This window comes from Alnus glutinosa, chromosome 3, assembly GCF_958979055.1.
Source record: "Alnus glutinosa chromosome 3, dhAlnGlut1.1, whole genome shotgun sequence".
Taxonomy (NCBI): Eukaryota; Viridiplantae; Streptophyta; class Magnoliopsida; order Fagales; family Betulaceae; genus Alnus; species Alnus glutinosa.
The window spans coordinates 15,346,024-15,363,995 of record NC_084888.1 but is presented as its reverse complement, the minus strand read 5'-3'; positions in this window follow the sequence as shown (position 1 = coordinate 15,363,995).

Here is a 17,972-nt window from a genome sequence, read left to right as displayed (position 1 = left end):
GCTGGGCATTAGACTTCATCAATGTCTGCTTGCTGATGGGCTGTTGGATTTTCATCTTCGGTTCGCCATTGACATTGATGCCCGACTGAAGAATAATTTGAGTAAAGAGGCAGCCAAACGGGAGACCAGCAGTGCTCTCATCACGGGCCTCTAATATAACCCCCAAAATGTGCTTGCACAGGCAGAAAGGCAAGCGGAGGTGGATTGCATAGACAAACTGGGCCCGTTTCAGAATGAGATCACTGCGCCGGGCAACAAGCCAGATGTTCTGCTGAACGATCTTGGCCAGCATGCGGTGGGTGGATGACAGGGCACCAATCCGGATGGCAATAGAGCACTCCTCACCTTGGGGAACGGCACGAAAGAATTCCCTGAGATCATCCAGGGATGGAGGAAGCACCACCTCATTGTATGGGCTGGCCGAAATCTCGAGCACTGGGACTTGGATGATGTGGCTGATGACCTGAGGATCAACAGTGATGAGATGGCCTGCAACTGAGGACTGAAGCACCACTCCACGATCATCATTCTGAACCACCTCCAGGTTGGCGTAGAACAGCTTGACCAATCTGGTGTATACCACACAAGCACAGCTGTGGAGATATCCCCAGTTGTACGTCTGGATGATGTCAAGTATGTTGTCCAGCAGTGGCACCATGATATCAGCCCGAAGAACGTTCCACTTAGCAATGACAGAGCAGTCCATAATTTTGGCCCGAATTGCAGCCCTATCTTCCACAAGCCTTTGACTACCGGCAGACATGATTCTGCAAAAGATCCAACAAGAATTGTCCAAAGAAAAATATTCCAAAAATATTCTTGTTAGGATAACAAAAATTTGGCAGAATAACAGCAGTAAAAGGACTTGTGAAAAAAATAGATACAAAATCATATCACAACTAAGTCCAAGAAATTTCAACATGGCAGATATATGCATCTCATATTAAAAAAAAAAAAACATTCTAACAGTTTTTAAAAAAAAACTGAAGAGAAAAAGACTAGAAAAATACCTAAAATATGAGAGGAATATGCAACAAGCCAAAAACTTAAAGCCAACTTAACTCACAAACAGCCAAAAAACAATGATTTTGTGGGGTAGGGAGTGAATGTGGCGAGCAAGGGTTTTTATAGCCTCTGTGGGGTCCCCGTCCGAACGGTGGATTGATGACGTCCGGACGCTCGCTGCCTCGGAAAGGAGCAGACTAGTCGCGCACGTCCGGACTCCGTCAGGTCCTGTCCGGACATGTGGGCTCCATCTCCGTCCGGACTCCAAGGGAGAGGCGTCCGGACCACCAGTCCGTCCGAACGTCAATGTAGACCGTCCTGACGCTCCACACTGAAACACCAGAAAAGCTGAGGAAAATTTACAGAGATCAAATTTCCTCAAGTCAGTGTTAGAACACTCATGTATAATCAACTGATAACACAATCAGAGAGCATCTCAGAAACTAAACAGAGATATAAATGAGAACTGAGATTTCATTTAGCACAAATAGTTTTCCTGAAAATAGAAAAATCAAATAAGCAACTCAACTCATGCAATGCGTGTGTGTGTGTGGAGACTAAACCGACAAGGTTTGAAAAATCATGACAAGAGCAGCCGGATTTCCTAAAGAAGAGAGAGAATCCGTGACAGATTAGCCAAAAGTCAAACCTTAGTTTTGCTAGGGCCTAGCCATCCTCATCTGATACACTCCCCCTGAGATACAACACTGAATTGTTTTACTTGTACCATAAAGGACAAGATAAAAATTTTACTTGCTCATAGAGGGCAAGGTATATTGAAAATTCAGTACAGAAGCAGTGAATAGACAATTTTTAAAGCACAAAATTCATACGAATAACTGTTCAATTCTTATGGTGCTGCAAGCTAGAGGAAATGCCAAAATTTATAGATGCTAGGTTCAACTAGCATGTGGTCAATTTGACCATCTTATCACAAACCTCTTCTCTTATTCAGAATTTCTAGAAGCAAATAGTCAGAGATGGAATGATGTACCTTTAGGGAGTCTTGGATAGTGCACTTTTTCATCGCATGAGGAAATGAGCTATCCTACTTTTGCACAACCAGGAAAACTAACTTGGCCAAAATAATCATATACTCTCAAATGTATCTAAGCAAAGTAAATTAATGCTCACAGAATTGAGATATCAGGTAAAGATACATACAATATCTAATAAGCCAAGAAGAAAAAGTCCTGCAAATTCTCCCCAAAATACCCTTTTTTTTTCTTTTTTTTTTATTATTAAAAAAACAAGCAAAACATGCAATATGGAAATGACATCATATGCAAGGGTAAGATCACACCCGTAACTGCTCAAAGATGCCAGTACAGAAAAACAGTCGCTCGACCTGCTTTTTCTGTCTTCCCCAATAGAAACCTGCAAAGTTCTCTCAAGAGAAACAGAGGGGCACAACAAGCTAGTTCCTAGATTGCATAACAAGCACATAAATATAACATAAAAAGTGCAAGCAATCAAACCTGATGCCTTAGGATTAGGAACCAAATCCTAGGCATGAACGCCCGAATCTGCTAGGTGCGTCGGTTCCCCTTCCTGGGGTAACTGCCCTTCTCAGCCCAAGTCTGCCTTCCAGTGGGTGGTTGCTGACAAGACTGCATCATCAACTCCATCATGTTTTGCATCCAGACATGAGGCTCACTAGAGTATTGTTGTTGAGGCCTTCTCAAATGCTTGGGTTTGCTCTTGTAAGTGCCTCTGTAATTGGCTGGTACAAACCGATGCTGAGGCCGCTGATGCTGAGGAGCATGAGACTAAGGGGCTTGATACTGATGCCTTGATACTTGTCCCCATGGTACTTGATAGGATGCCTGATGCCAAGGAGTCTGATGCAGAGCCGCAGGTCTAGCGCCATAATGAGCTTGTCTGGGCGCTTCTTTCTTGGCTTTAGCCTTTTGAGCTTTCAAGAGGGAGCACTGAGGCCGAACATGCCCACTGAGACCGTAGTGATGGCAAATATGAGGTCTTATGATGGAATGAGGCTGCTGAGTGCCTGGAACATCATCATTGACCTTTTCCTTCTGTTTATCTTCAACAGCGGGAGGAAGCTCTGGGACTGTAGGTTTCACAAATACAGTCTTTGAGGAAGAAGGAACATCAGAAGAGGAAGCTACATACCCGAGACCAGTCTTGTCATTTAGGCTCTTCTGGATGGACAGCATATGAGTCAACTTCTCACCAGTGACTCTCTCTAGCTGGAGCTGTGTATCTAGTAGCTTTTCCTCCAGCTCTTGTACTTTGTGCAGCAATGAACTTTTCTTGGTCTGCAAACTGTTCAGATCATTCAGGTGCTACTTTCTTCCTTCCCTCAGCTTCTCAAACTCTTTGTAGAGTGTCTTGTAGGCCTCCTTGAGCTCTTCCTCATTTTCACTATGCTCCGAGTAATATGAGTCTTCTTCTTCAACATGTGGGGCTACAAAGGCCATAAATTTTTCAGACTCTGGAGCTTCTTCTTCTGACTCATCACTGAGAGTCACATTGTATGCCTTCCCCTTGCCCTTTTTGAGATTTCCACAATCCGTCCGGATATGCCCAAAGCCTGAGCACTCAAAACATCGGGGTCCTCTGGGATCTCTCTTCTCCTCTTCCTCTGGTTCAACTCCTCTGAGAGGTTTCTTCATTTTATCAGAAAACTTCTTCTTGAACCGATCATCTTTCATCAGTCTTCTAAAATTTTTGGCCAACATAGCCATAGCTTTGTCTTCATCCTCAGAGTCATCTTCAGATGAGGCTTCTACCTTCTTCTTGGAAGCCTTTAGGGCAATGGTCTTCAATTTCTTGACCGGGGGCAGAGACAACTCATATGTTTGAAGAGATCCAACTAGCTCTTCAATCTTCATCTCTTCAAGATCCTTGCTTTCTTCGATCGTTGTTACCTTGATCCTGAAACGCTTGGGCAAAGATCTTAGAATTTTTTGGATGAGTTTTACATCCGAGATAGATTTCCCAAGACTCACCATGGAGTTTCTAAGGTCACTTATCTTGGAGTAAAACTCTCCAAAAGTCTCTTCTTCCAACATCTTAATTTCTTCAAATATTGAAGTCAACATTTGAAGTTTGGCAGATTTAACTAATTTCGTGTCGTCATATGTTGTTTCCAAGATTTGCCATGCTTCTTTGGCTGATTCGCAGTTTGAAATTTTGGCGAATTTAGAGGGAGAAAGTGCTTGGCACAGAGCATGGAGGGCTTTATCATTGGAAAGTCGGGCATTTTTCAGAGGGACTGTTTCAGGAGTTGTATCCTCTGGTTTAGTCCAACCAGAGTCAACAATACTCCAACAGTCAATAGATTTTAAAAAGAATCGCATCCGAGCTTTCCAATAGCCATAGTTCGTACCATCAAAGGTAGGAACAGAATTAAGATTTTGAGACATATCAAGATATAGAAGTCAAATATAATAACACTCAAGAAATTAATCTTCTCAGAGTGTACCAAGCTCTGATACCAATTGAAAAATTGAATTGACTTATAAAAATAAAGTGTGTGCATAAGTGTCAACAAAAATTAAAGCACAGTGGAAAGTAAATGACACACAGATTTTTGTTGACGAAGTGGAAACTTAGTTAAGAGAAAAACCACTCCGAGGCAGCCAAACCCAGGAATTTTACTATTCAGAAGACATAGCTAGATACAAGACAGTAACACTCACATGTACCGATGCAGTGGTCGTACCTTGATCTCTGACGTGTAACCCAACATGAACGCTTCCCAACCAGGTTCACCTACCTGAAGGGGTCTTCAATGGAACTCCTTACCTTAGAGCCGACCTCTAAGATAAACTTCGGTTTACAGCACAGCACACTTGTAAAACGGCTTCAGAGGGATTGATAACTTCTCTGAGCTCTAATGGAATTCACACCGAATTCGTGCAGTTCTCAGTGCCCAGGGGCCTCTATTTATAGGCTGGGGGCTCAAATGAGCGTCAGGCAAAATATACCTGGGCACCGTCCGGACGGTGGACATGGGCCATCCGGACAGACAACTGTGCGACAAGATTTTCTGAAAATTTCGCGGAGAAATCTTTCATGTTTAAGGACATCGTCCGGACGGGATGGCACATCGTCCGGACGGTCGTACGTCCACTGCAAGTAATTTCCTTATAAGGCTCTCGAGCATCCAGACCATGGGGACGAGAGTCCGGACGGCTATTCTTCAACACACAATTTCCATATCGGTAATGCGCGCGTTCGGACCATGATAGGCAGTCGTCTGGACGGTTGAAGTCGAATCGGCAATTTCCTTCTTTAATGCACGAGCGTCCGGACCACAGCTGTCAGACGTCCGGACGGTCATATTTGAATTGCGATTCTTGCCTTATGGAGACGCGCGTCCGGACGGGATACCACATCGTCCGGACAGGTGATTGATCTTCCCTTTCTTGGAACTTGGAAAGAAATCAGAAACTGATCGAGTACTGGGAGGCGTCCGGACATGCTGCTGAAACGTCCAGACGGATGCAAGCTGGCACAGAAACTTCTCGATACAGTATGGGGTCCAGACGGAATGAACACTTCGTCCGGACGGATGATGCTGGTCTATCTAGCGTCCGAACGGGATGACACGTCGTCCGGACGGATGGAACAGTGGACAGATGGGCGTCCGGACGGGATGGCTCGATCGTCCGAACGGCTAACAGAGAACTTGAATTTCTTCTGACTTGCAGACTCTGAATAGTGGAATCCATGTCTACAGCATCTTTACACTTAAGTGATTTTGTCCAAACACAGAATGAGGCCAAAATACTAACAAATTACAATAAAGAGCTCAAAAAGGTTAAGCAAGAAAAATAGTCTTTAATCATTCAATTGTCTGAATCACATGCTTTGATTGACTCTTTGAAATCTAAGAATATCATGATGTTTAACACTATTGATACACTTGAGAATAAATTAAAAGAATATGAAGATCTCTTGGAAAAACTCTCTAGTGTTAATTTAAAAGGCATGCTTCGTATTCATATAGATAATTCTAACAAGCCTGGCATAATTGTTAATGATTTGGGTGCTTCTAATTCACATGCTTCTAATTTTGAAATAAATTCTCTTGTTATCAAGCATGTGATAGTAGATACAGCTTGTTTAGATAATTCTAAAAATTCTTGCTTAAATAACTATGTGAAGCCTAAGTCCAAGGATTCAAGAACACAAGCTCATGGTAAATTTGTTCCTACTTGTCATAATTGTGGGAAAGTTGGTCACATTAGACCAAATTGTTTTCTATTAAAAACCCACAAATCTTGGATTAAGTAGGATGCTCCGAGGAAAGGTAAAGTTGAAAAACCTTCCTCATCTAAATACGTCCCTCCGCATAGGAGACATATAAAAGGTAAGGACAGTGTTATTTGTAAGAATGATAACCTTAATTCTGCAGATACTGTCAAAAACCATTCAAACAAAAGAAGCCTACCCACCTGTCATCACTGCAGCATCACCGGTCACATCCAACCCAAATGTCCACAACTCCAAGCTTAGAAGTCAAAGGTTCAGAGGAAACTGCCAACAAAAGCTGCATCAGGTACTCTACCTCCGAAGGCACATCAGGCTCCATGGCATCAGCGGCGATAGCAAAAGTTTGTTCCTACTAATCAGAGTGGCAAACCAAAGAAGAGCAAATCCAGGCACTTCAAGAGAAAGCCGCAGAAGCCCAATAATAACTATGGCTATGAAGGGTTGCTGAGCTTGATGTAAGGTATGCTAAGAAGAATGGACAACATGGACAAGACCCGCAAACCACCTCCATGGGTCAAGCAGGTATGGGTTAGGAATGATGAGACCATTCACTCCTTGAGGGTGAGTGGACTCACCTAGTAAAGGTGAAGTCACACCATGCCTAGGATTTTGGTTCCTAAATCCTAGTGCATGTCAAGTATGTTTGCATTGCATTATTTATCATGTTATATCTTATTCATGCCTTGCATTCCGTTAGAGGAATCAGATTTTCTCTTATTGTCTTAAGAAAAATTCTGCAGGTATTTTATGGGGATGACAGAGAAAGCATGCTGCTTTTCTGTCTTGGTAATTCCGAACATTTCTCCCTGAGGACAAGTTTGATCTTACCTCACATGCTAGAACTAGAAATTGTTTCTTTTTCTCATAACATGTCTTTGTTGTTTTTCTGTCTTATTTTTTTTTACATAAAAAATTTAAAAAATAAATAAATAAATAAATAATAATAATAATAATAATATATGGGGGAAAAGATGCAGAATTTTTTTTTCTTTTCTTTTGATAGCATTTCAGATATTGTATGTATTTTTGCTTAATATCTTAGTTTATTGTGCATTGATTGAATATACATATATATGATTGAGAGTTTATGCATGATATCTGCTAAGTTTCCCTGTTGCATCTTAATGCTAGATAGTTGATTTTCTCATGCGATGGAAAAAAATTGTGCACTATCCAAAGCTTCTCTAAGGTACAATTTTTTTTACTCTATGGTTTTTAGCTTCTGAAAATTCTTATGAGAGAGATTTTTTTTTTTTTTTTTTTTTTTTTGCTATGATGGTCAAATTGACCAACTCACTAGTTGAACCTAGAACTTATAAATTCTGGCATTCTTTCTAGGTTGCAGCACAAGCAATAAATAAAGCATTAAAAAATCAAAAAATCTGGATTCAAAAGATCCACTGCTAAATGTGCTTAAAAATTATTCTTGAACTTGTCCTTATTGAAACAGTCAGTGACCAATTCATTGGGGAAACAGACGGTCATTAATGGACTAAGTAAAAGAAAATAAAAGTGTTGCTTCTTAGGGGGAATATATCAGATGATGGTGACTAGGCCCTAGTAAGATGAGGTTTGACTTTTGATTGATCTAAACATTGAATATTTCTCTCTTATTTAAAAAATTCAGTTGTTCTAAATCATATGAGCAAACATACCTTATTGAGAAAGCCTTCACACACACACACACGCATAGCATGAGTTAAGTCATCTATTTAAAATTTGTGCTTATTGAATACTTAACTCTCAATTATATCTTTACATATTTTTTAATTCCTTTTGATTGTCTTATCAGTTATTTATACATGCGTGTTCTAAAGCTAAATTTAGAAAAAAATTATTTTTCTACAAATTTTTCTCTAAATTCAGCTTTTCAGTGTGAAGCGTCCGGGCAAACTTGGCTTGAAGTCCAGACGCGTGCGGCCCTGCCGATGGCTAATCTGGCAATAGCCGTCCGGACAATTAAGTGATACATTCGAACGGGAGCCCTACAGGTATAAGACCCACGTCTCTTTCTCCTTGCGCTGCACAGCTCTATTCCTTTCCATTTTCTCTCAGTTTCTTGCGGTTTTCTTGTGTTTTCTCATGTGATTTCTCCATTCCCAAGTACTTTGTTGTTTCTCTTATACTCTATTCAGTTTTTATTAATTGTTAGAATATTAGGATTTATTTTGGAATGTTTTTGAGATAAATAATGCATGAAATTGATTATCTTCTCTGCTGCTGAGATTGGATTGCTTTTCCTGTCATCATTTGAACTGATTTGGATTGTTTAAGATAGTTTTTTTTTTTATCCATGTATAATTTTGGAAAATCCAAATTACTGCTGTTATAATGCCGGTTTTTCGTTTAAAATAACAGGATTTAACGTTTTTGTGGTATTTTTGGAAATATTTTTCTTTGCCTATTTTCAGGAAAATGTCCACAGGCAATTCTCAGCGTAGAATGAGACAAAGGACAGATGCAGGACTTGCAGCCACCAGGGCCCGGATGGAAGGCAGGAAGGTCATTCTATAGTGGAACGTAGTCAAAGCCGACGTTATAGTCGCCCCCACTAGATTTCATTGATCAGATTATTTAGGAGTATCACTGGGACTATCTCTACCACTGTGCATGCCCAATTTATCCCCGGCTGGTTCGTGATTTTTATGGGCACATGGAGTTGATCCAGGATGACGAGAGTGGTATCATCCTACAAACTACTGTCCGAGGGCATATCATCCGGATTGACCCCGAGCTTATCAGTTCTATCGTTGCGGTTCCAGTGCTTGACATTGCGGGGGTTCCGTTCACAGATGGTATGGGTCCTCCTAGCATGGATGATCTTATGGACTTCTTTGATGCACATCCTCAAGGTGATGAGCGAGCACATCAGCACATCAAGATCAGTGCATTCTCTTCCCCACACCGCGTGCTTGCAAAAATTGTTTTACACAATCTGTGGCCCACAGCTCGCTTGATTGAGCTCATACTCAAGAGGGTTAGATTTTTGTATGCCCTGCTCATGAGGATGCCCTTCTGTCTGTGAAAGCATATAGTGCACACGATGCTCGAAATGAGAGATGACCATTCGACAAGCGTACCATTTGCGTGCTTAGTCACGAAGATCTGTCTCCTTTTTGTGACGGACATCACTGATGCTGAGCCCAAGGTGAGAGTTTAGGATCCTCTTGGGAGTCAAACCCTTATGAAGTCCAATGCACAGCTGCGACATGAAGGTTAAGGCGAAGCTCCACAGCCTCCTCCAGTTCCAGATGAGCCGTCTACAACTGCTTCTTCATCTCAGACTGCTCCACCTCCTCCATCTTTTGATGCTTCTTTTTTTCAAATTATGGATGCATTGAGTTCTGTTCAACGAGAGGTCAGCATTATTGATGTCAAGGTTGAGCAGTGCTAATCGACATCAAAGAGTGCCTCAAGCACTTTGAGCCACAGAATGATGATGATGATTGAGTGCTATTGAAAATAAATATTGACTTCTAATTAAACCAAATGTGTGTGTTTGTGTGTAACAAAATATCTTATATGCAGAATTTAAATAAGACAAGATATTTGTTACGAAGTAGAAACTCTGTGAAGAGAAAAACCACTCCGGGGCAGCCAAACCCAGGAAATTCACTATCCAAAAACAAAGCTAGTTACAAGACACTCGTACTCACATACCCTTATGAAGTAGTCATACCTTTAACTCTGACACGAAGCCTATCGTGAACGCTTCCCAACCAGATCTTCCACCTGAAGGGGTTTTTTATGGATTCCTTTACCTTAGGGCCGACCCCTAAGATAGACTTCACACGAACAGTTGAGCACACACCGGCAACAGCTTGAGAGCTAGCAGATCTTCGATTCTCCCTAAACACCCTCTCAAAGCACTATGGAATTCACTATTGAATTATGTACAAAATACAAGCCTAGAGCCCTCTATTTATAGGCTTACAGGAAACCTAAAACTACTGAGATTCGAGCTCTGGCTGTCGAGCGTCCGGACGGAAGTTAGCCACGTCCGGACGGTTTTCTACAATATCCTCTCAGAAACAGCATAATTTTATCTTTATCAGGTTCACGTCCAGACAGCTTTACCGAGCCTCCGAACGGTCTTTGCTAAAATCCTTTCCTCATTCGAACGGAACTCTGGAGTATTCTGAAATACTAGACATCGTCCGGACGTGTTGCCACGTCGTCCGAACGGCTTGCAGAGACTTCCCAAACAGTGTCAACTTCAGAAATCTAACTCCGTGTTGAACAATGATTGACCTAGCGTCCGGACGGTGTTGCTCTGACGTCCGAACGTCTTCATCGTTATTTGTAAGACACTGCAAGGGGTCCGGACGCCTTCAAAGGCTCGTCCGGACGGTTGCACAGGAACCGGTTGTTTTGCCTTCGAATTTGCAAGGACTCTTCATGAATATCTTCATTGTCTGAATACATGAAGATTCTGAATTTGAGAACTAACCATCCTATTAAATCGCAACCATTACATAAATTGTTTTTGTTTATCCAGAATGTAGTCAATATAAAATACTAACAGCTATGATCACTCATGTTTTTAGTTGTTTATAAAATTCTGTTTATTTGGGCTCCTTTTGAGGAAATTTACTTTTATTCCTATTCTTTTGAATATTAGTAAATTATGTTACTATGGCTTTTCTATACTCTGTTTACCCTTTATCCTTTTGAGACAAAAAGGTGGAGTATTTTTATTTTTGGACCAAGATTGTATTTTTAACCGATCAAGTGAATTTTGTCCTAGAATGGCCAAAGGGGGAGTTTGTTAGTTTTATTTGCTACATTTTGTTGACAAAATCACTACCATATAAGTGTGCTGCTATAATAGGGATGCTGTAATTATTCAGAGTCTTCAGAATATTCAGAGATTATTTCTTCAATATGTAAAGGGCCTTAATATGACAATTATTAGTGTCACAAGTATCAAGAAGGCAACTTCCAGATTCCAGGAAGATTCTACGTAGTTTACAACTCAGCAAAAGTCGGATCCCTAATTACCGTCCGGACGGCCCAGTGACACGTCCCGACGCTCATTAGCGTTTGAGAAGATTTTGAACAGCTCACCAGACACGCTTGGTGAAGACAGCATGCAACCTTCCGGACGCTATGGCAACACCGTCCAGATGCGGAGATTGAAGTTTAATGAAGAAATGCGTGAAGCGCATTATGGAAGTCAGTTGCTGCTTGTCGTCCAGACACTCTCTGTCTAGGTACGAACGCCGCGCAAAGAAATCTGAATCAGTATTGTATTAGGTTTTCTAAAGCCTATAAATAGAAATCTCTAGGCTTGTATTATTCACAGAATTCGATATTGAATTTTATTGTGCTTAGAGAGGGTGTTTAGGAAGAGATTGTGAGATTTACTAGCTCTCTAGGAGTTATTGTGTGATTTGATCTTTTGAAGTGTAGCTTAGGGAGGAGCCCTAAGCATTGAAGACTCCTTCAAGTACGAGACCTAGTTGGGAAGCTTTCACGTATACGTACGTGTCAGAGTTCAAGGTACGACCACTGCATCGGGATATGCGAGTGCTACTGCTTTGTAACTAGCTTTGTTTTTCTGAATAGTGGATATCCTGAGTTTGGTTTCCCCGGAGTAGTTTTCTTCTTAATTTAGTTTCCACTTCGTTAACAAAATATTTGTCTTCTTTTAATTCCGCATTTAGATGTTTTGTTATGCAATTGATCACACACACATGTTAAATTAGGAGTCTTTTTATTTTCACCTTTACTTCATTATTTGTTTCTCATTCCTCATTTAGCACCAAGACTTAAATCTACTTATCTCATTTGGTTCTTACAAACATAATAAAACCCTGACGTGCACGTAGAGTTTAGGTGCAATTCAATAGTTGTTAGGTATTGGGTCTATTAGAAAGTATTATCTATTAGATTATTCAATTTATTGTTTTACTAGTTGTTCAGCTCATTAGTTGTTTTATTAGTTTACTATTGTTGTTTGGGTAGAAGTATGTTTCATGTTTATCTTTTTATGTTGTTATTTGGGTAGGATTAGGTTTATCTCTTTTATCTTTATCTTTTATGAGTCTTATTGATAGTAGGTTAGGTTGTTGAGTTAAGAGTCAAATGGAAGTTCCATTTCATGTGAAACTCTATTTTTTATTGTATTCCGTTATTTTAAACACTGCTTTGTTATTGAATAAAAGAAATCAATCAAATAAATTATCAAACCTTGTGTTTGTGAGTTCAGAGCACCTCTAATTGCTCAACCAATGAGGTCTAGGATTCCTCGAAAATCTTACCATATCTATCATTCTTGTTGAGTTCTCATCCTACGTTACATAAGCATGTAACAAAGTGGTATCAGAGCCAGGTTTCCATAACCCACAGCTTCAAGTTATGGATGATCATTGTCTATATCAACATGCTGACAATCTTGTGCGAGAATTCCAAAACAAATTGGATGAGGCATTTGCTAGAGTCGAGAGCTGTTTTGTGGTATATAAATATGAAGTCCAGCATGAGAGGCAACAAATAGCATCGTATTCCTTGCAACCACCACAGATCAACTTACACCCCCACCACCAAGTCAAAGTTCCACCACCAAAAATCCATCCGTGTTGTTCAATCTGCCAACACCCACCAGTGGTCAAACTATTGTTCTTGACGAAAACAGAGCAAGTTTGGCCATCCCACTATGATGCGTCGCCACCTTGAGTTGTCATTTATGCATAGAAACGACGATTTCATCATCATGGAGCCACACTAATCGCGAAGCAACTTTGGCTACAGATCCGTTCACCCAGCTACCACCATGTACTATTGTTTACTCAGAAGACGCTCGTGGAGGAGAGATTGAATCCACTAAGTGAACGCTCGCCTAGGAAGAATGAAAAGGCCAAATCATCTTTTGTCCTTGAGGACAAGGATAATATTAAGGGGGAGGGAGTGTTACGTGCACGTTGAGTTTAGGTGCAATTCAATAGTTGTTAGGTATTGGGCCTGTTATAAAGTGTTATCTGTTAGATTATTCAATTTATTGCTTTACAAGTTGTTCAGTTCATTAGTTGTTTTATTAGTTTATTATTGTTGTTTGGGTAGAAGTATATTTCATGTTTATCTTTTTATGTTGTTATTTGTGTAGAATTAGGTTTATCTTTTTTATTTTTATCTTTTAGGAGTCTTGTTGATAGTAGGTTAGGTTGTTGAGTTAGAAGTCAAATCGAAGTTCTATTTCATGTGGAATTTGTTTTTTATTGTATTCCGTTCATTTAAATACTGCTTTGTTATTGAATAAAAGAAATTAATCAAGTAAATTATCAAACTTTGTGTTTGTAAGTTCAGAGCACCTCTAATTGCTTAACCAAGGAGGTTTAGGATTTCTCGAAAATCCTACCATATCTATTATTCTTGTTGAGTTCTCATCCTACGTTACGTAAGCACGTAACAAGTATTTGCCATTCATAGGTAAGATATAGTTATAATTAATTAATTAACTCACAAACTGCACTTGCCTTTGTATGCTGAGTATTTTGGAAGATGCATTAAAGTAATGAGGATTGGTTTTTCAAACTCTATTTTAGTTTCTCATGATATCTACACTCACTGCTCTCATATGCTCTTCAAATTCTTAAAATTTTCTTTTCCCTTATTCCAAATACATTTACCCACGGTAATAGGCTTGCAATATGTTGCATGGAGAACAGTGTATCATTAAGATTTCAAATAAGGGAAACAAACCAGTAGGCTATGGAAATTGACTAGCTAGCCATGGAAAGAAAAGACTTGTACAGAATTTTCAATGGCATGAGCACTGAACTTAAATATGCCTGATTTGAATTTAGATAACTTCATTAATAAGTACACTTAAAGAGTAGTGGTCCAAAATCTTTGAGGTAATTACATTTTACCCTCATGAACTACAAAAAAATGCGCGATGCCCCCATAAACTACCAACTCGACCAAAAAAGAGCATACAACCACCAACTTTACACATTTTACCCCCTTTCGTCAGTCAGACACATTAACATGGACAGAATATGCCAATTTTGAACGTTAATTTTGATTAAAAAAAAAACAAAAATGCCATCAATTGATAAAAAAAAAAAATTAAAAAAAATTGGTTTATTAATTTGGTTTAAATTTATTAATAAAAAATATTAAAACTAATACATTTAAAATTTTTTTTTTTAAAAAAAAAAAAAAAAAAAAAAAAAAAAAAAAAAGAAGAAAAGGAAATGGGGTGGCTGCCAGAGGGGGTGGCAACCACCCCCTTAGGTGGAGGGGTGGGCGTGCGAGCCACCCCCAGAGGTGGGTCCGGCCACCCTAGGTTTTTCCAAGGGTGGCCGCGCGGCCCCCCAGGTTGCGGGGTGGCCGTGAGCCACCCCAGAGGTGGCCGGACCCACCTCTAGGGGTGGCTCGCGGGCCACCCCCACCGGCAGCACCATTTTTCCTTCTTTTTTTTTTTTTAAGTTGAGGTCATTTAGGTCATTTTTTAAATTGAGTGAGGGTATTTAAGTATTTTTACGAGTTAGGCTAACAGAAAGGGGCAAAACATGTAACTGTGGTAGTTAGATGCTCTTTTTTGGTCGAGTTGGTAGTTCATGGGGCATCGCGCATTTTTTTGTAGTTCATGAGGGGAAAAAGTAATTACCCCAAAATCTTTTTAGAAAATTAAATTAAAAGTAGTTTCTCCCTAGGAACTTGTAGAAAAGATGATTATTGTCATCTCTATAGACCCTCTACATAGTGACGAAGTATGAAAAATAAATAAATTATGATGGTCTGTTTCGTAATAGAGGTGAAAATTTTCAAGACAGGACAAATCTTAACGTTTTATACTATGTTTGTTTCGGCGTAAAATATTTTCTAAAAAATGTTTTTAGTATTTTGTAGTGTTTGGTGTGACCGAAAATATTTTCGGTTTGACCAAAATAGCTTCTTTAGTTTCAGAAAATGATTTACACTTTTAAATTTCATAAATCATTTTCCGAGTTTGAGTTTCTCCTTCTCAAACCGCTGGACCATCGTTGGACCACCACCAAGACAGAGCCAGGCCACTGCTGGGTCACCACCAAACCACCACAGACCATCACCGAGCCACCCTCAAGCTACCGCTAGACCACCACCAAGTCACTGCTAGAACACCACCGAGCCATCCTAAACCATCACCGAGCCACTCCCGTACCATCACTGAGCCACCCCCGAAACATCACGGAGCCTCCAAAACCATCGTCAAACCACCACCGAGCCACCCCTTGGATGAACACCAAACCACCCCAAACTACTACCAAGACACCCTTGGACCACCACCAAACAATTATTTTATATTAATATATTTTATATTGTGAATAAAAATTGATTTTTATAGGTTAATATGAGTGAATGAAATTATTAAAAAAAAAAAAAAAAAAAAAAAAAAAAAAAAAAAAAAATCTGTGATTTTTCATATGAGCCAAACGCCGAAAAATGTTTTTTACAGAAAACATTTTTCAAAAAAAAAAAAATTGATTTTCCTGAAAATATTTTATGAAGAAAAACATTTTTACACCAAAACAAATGGAGAATTAGTAATATAAAAAAAAATAATAATAAAAAAAAAAAAAAAAAAAAAAAAAAAAAAAAAACTTCTATTTAGTTGACTTCTTTGTAGTGGAGGCAAACTTTGTCGCTGTAAGACCTGTTCCAAACAATTGGCAGATAAATGTCGAGTGGGCCGGCCCAAACAACTATAAGAGAAGTGTCCAAAGTTATTCCTAATTGTTTGCCATTCATGCGAATGATCATTCTATAAGAATGGTTATTCCTCATTTTAAGGAATAGCCATCAGCCACCGTAATCAAAAGCATCGCACACCACCTTCGATGGGCCATCGGGATGGCCGATGGAATTAGGGTTAGTTGTGGCCACCCCCAAATCAACTTGGCGTCCTCCCCAAAGCTTCTAGTTAAGGTGCCGATCACTCTTAAATTTTGGTTACCCATAAAAAGTAAAAATAATGGTTGTTAGTAAATAATTTTTTGAGGAATGCATTCTAGGAAATTTGAGCAAAATATATTCAATTCCAATTTAAAAGGAAATATTGTCATTTATGTGTTGTCACCAAATAAAATATTAAGAGCAGTCATTTTATTTCTGTAACACTCGGGTAAGTAACATACTAAGACTATTAATGCATAAGTATAATTATATGCATTTGTATGCGGCAAAGGTATAGGTTTTAAATAATTTAGTTGTAGATTAATTAGATATATATATATATATATATATATATAGAGAGAGAGAGAGAGAGAGAGAGAGAGAGAGAGAGAGTCGATCGAGCGATGTTATTTCAGCCGAAATCGATCGAGCGACTTTGGAGTCGAAGTCGATCGAGCGACTTTGAGATCGTAGTAGATCGAACAACTGAAGTGTCGATCGAGCGACTTTATTTTTCAATATGATGCAGCTTACGTATAAGCTACAGGTGTCGATCATATTTTTTCTAATTCTTGAACCCACTTCGTGTAATTGGTTTCAAAAGATTAGAATCTATCTAGTTAGTTTAGTTAGCTAAGTTTGGTTCAAAAGAAACTAAATTTAGCTTGTACGATGCAATTAATTATGACTTAAGATATGAAAATATAATCTTGAGAGATATGAATTGCGATTTTGTTGAAAATCCTACAACCATTAGTCGTTAAATCTGGCCATCAAAGGGTTTGTACTGTTTTAATCTCAGCCTTACAAGTCTTCTATATAAAGAACTGATGATCGACCAATTCCTGCACCAAGAAAGAAGAAAATTCAGCAAGTTTCTATATGTTATACTCCCTGTTTTAGTGTAGAAATTTCAGTAGAAGAAATCCTCTTGTTTCTTCTACGTTCCGGTGCTTAGAAACCAGAAGATAGCATTTAATTACTTCTCATTTCCTCACTAACCCAACAGAAAACAAAAACAGAAATTACCTCTGTTTCTAGACCAAAAAACAAAGCATCAATTATTGTTTTGGTGTTCTTTCCAGTTCTGGACAGCAACACTTCTTTCTCTTGGATTACTTAGGAATAGCATCAGTAAGCATTTTCTTTCCTCTAGTTCTCAGAGAACACTAAATTCCTTTTCTTTAGACGATGATTATTCTTCTTCTTTGAAGAAGCAACAACCATGTGTGTGTATATATATATATAAATATATATTTATGGACCTCTTTTTGTTTGTTAACAAAGAAGTTTCAGGCCAAAAACCAGCAACCAATCTGTAAGTATGAGGCTTGTAAAAACAAAAACGTGTAAATGGATGTGTGTGAGATTATTGATTTGAGATATATATATATATAGCTAAGGTGTGTTTTCAAAGAAAGAAGTGAGTATGTATGTGTGTGAGAACGTGAGTGCATGTGTGTGTATGTGACGGTGGGTAGTGATGTGAAGAGTTGAGTGTGTGTGTGTGTGTGTGTTGCATGCTGTGTGGATACAGAGAACCGGGTGAGTGCATTTTAGAGTAAGATGTGTGTGTGTTAAGTTGAAGACAGTGAAAGTGTCTGTGTTTCTAATGAAGAAAGTGGGTGTTTGATCAAATGAAAGTGTGTGCATGTGGTAGCTGTGAAGACGTGTGTGTGTGTGTGTGTGTGTTTTGTAGAGATATATATATATGTATGCGATTTTATTTGGACGCGAGTGTGTGTTTGTGAGTGTGAACCGATATATATATATCTTATTAATGATTATATATATATATATATATATATATATATATATATATATATATATATATATATATATAT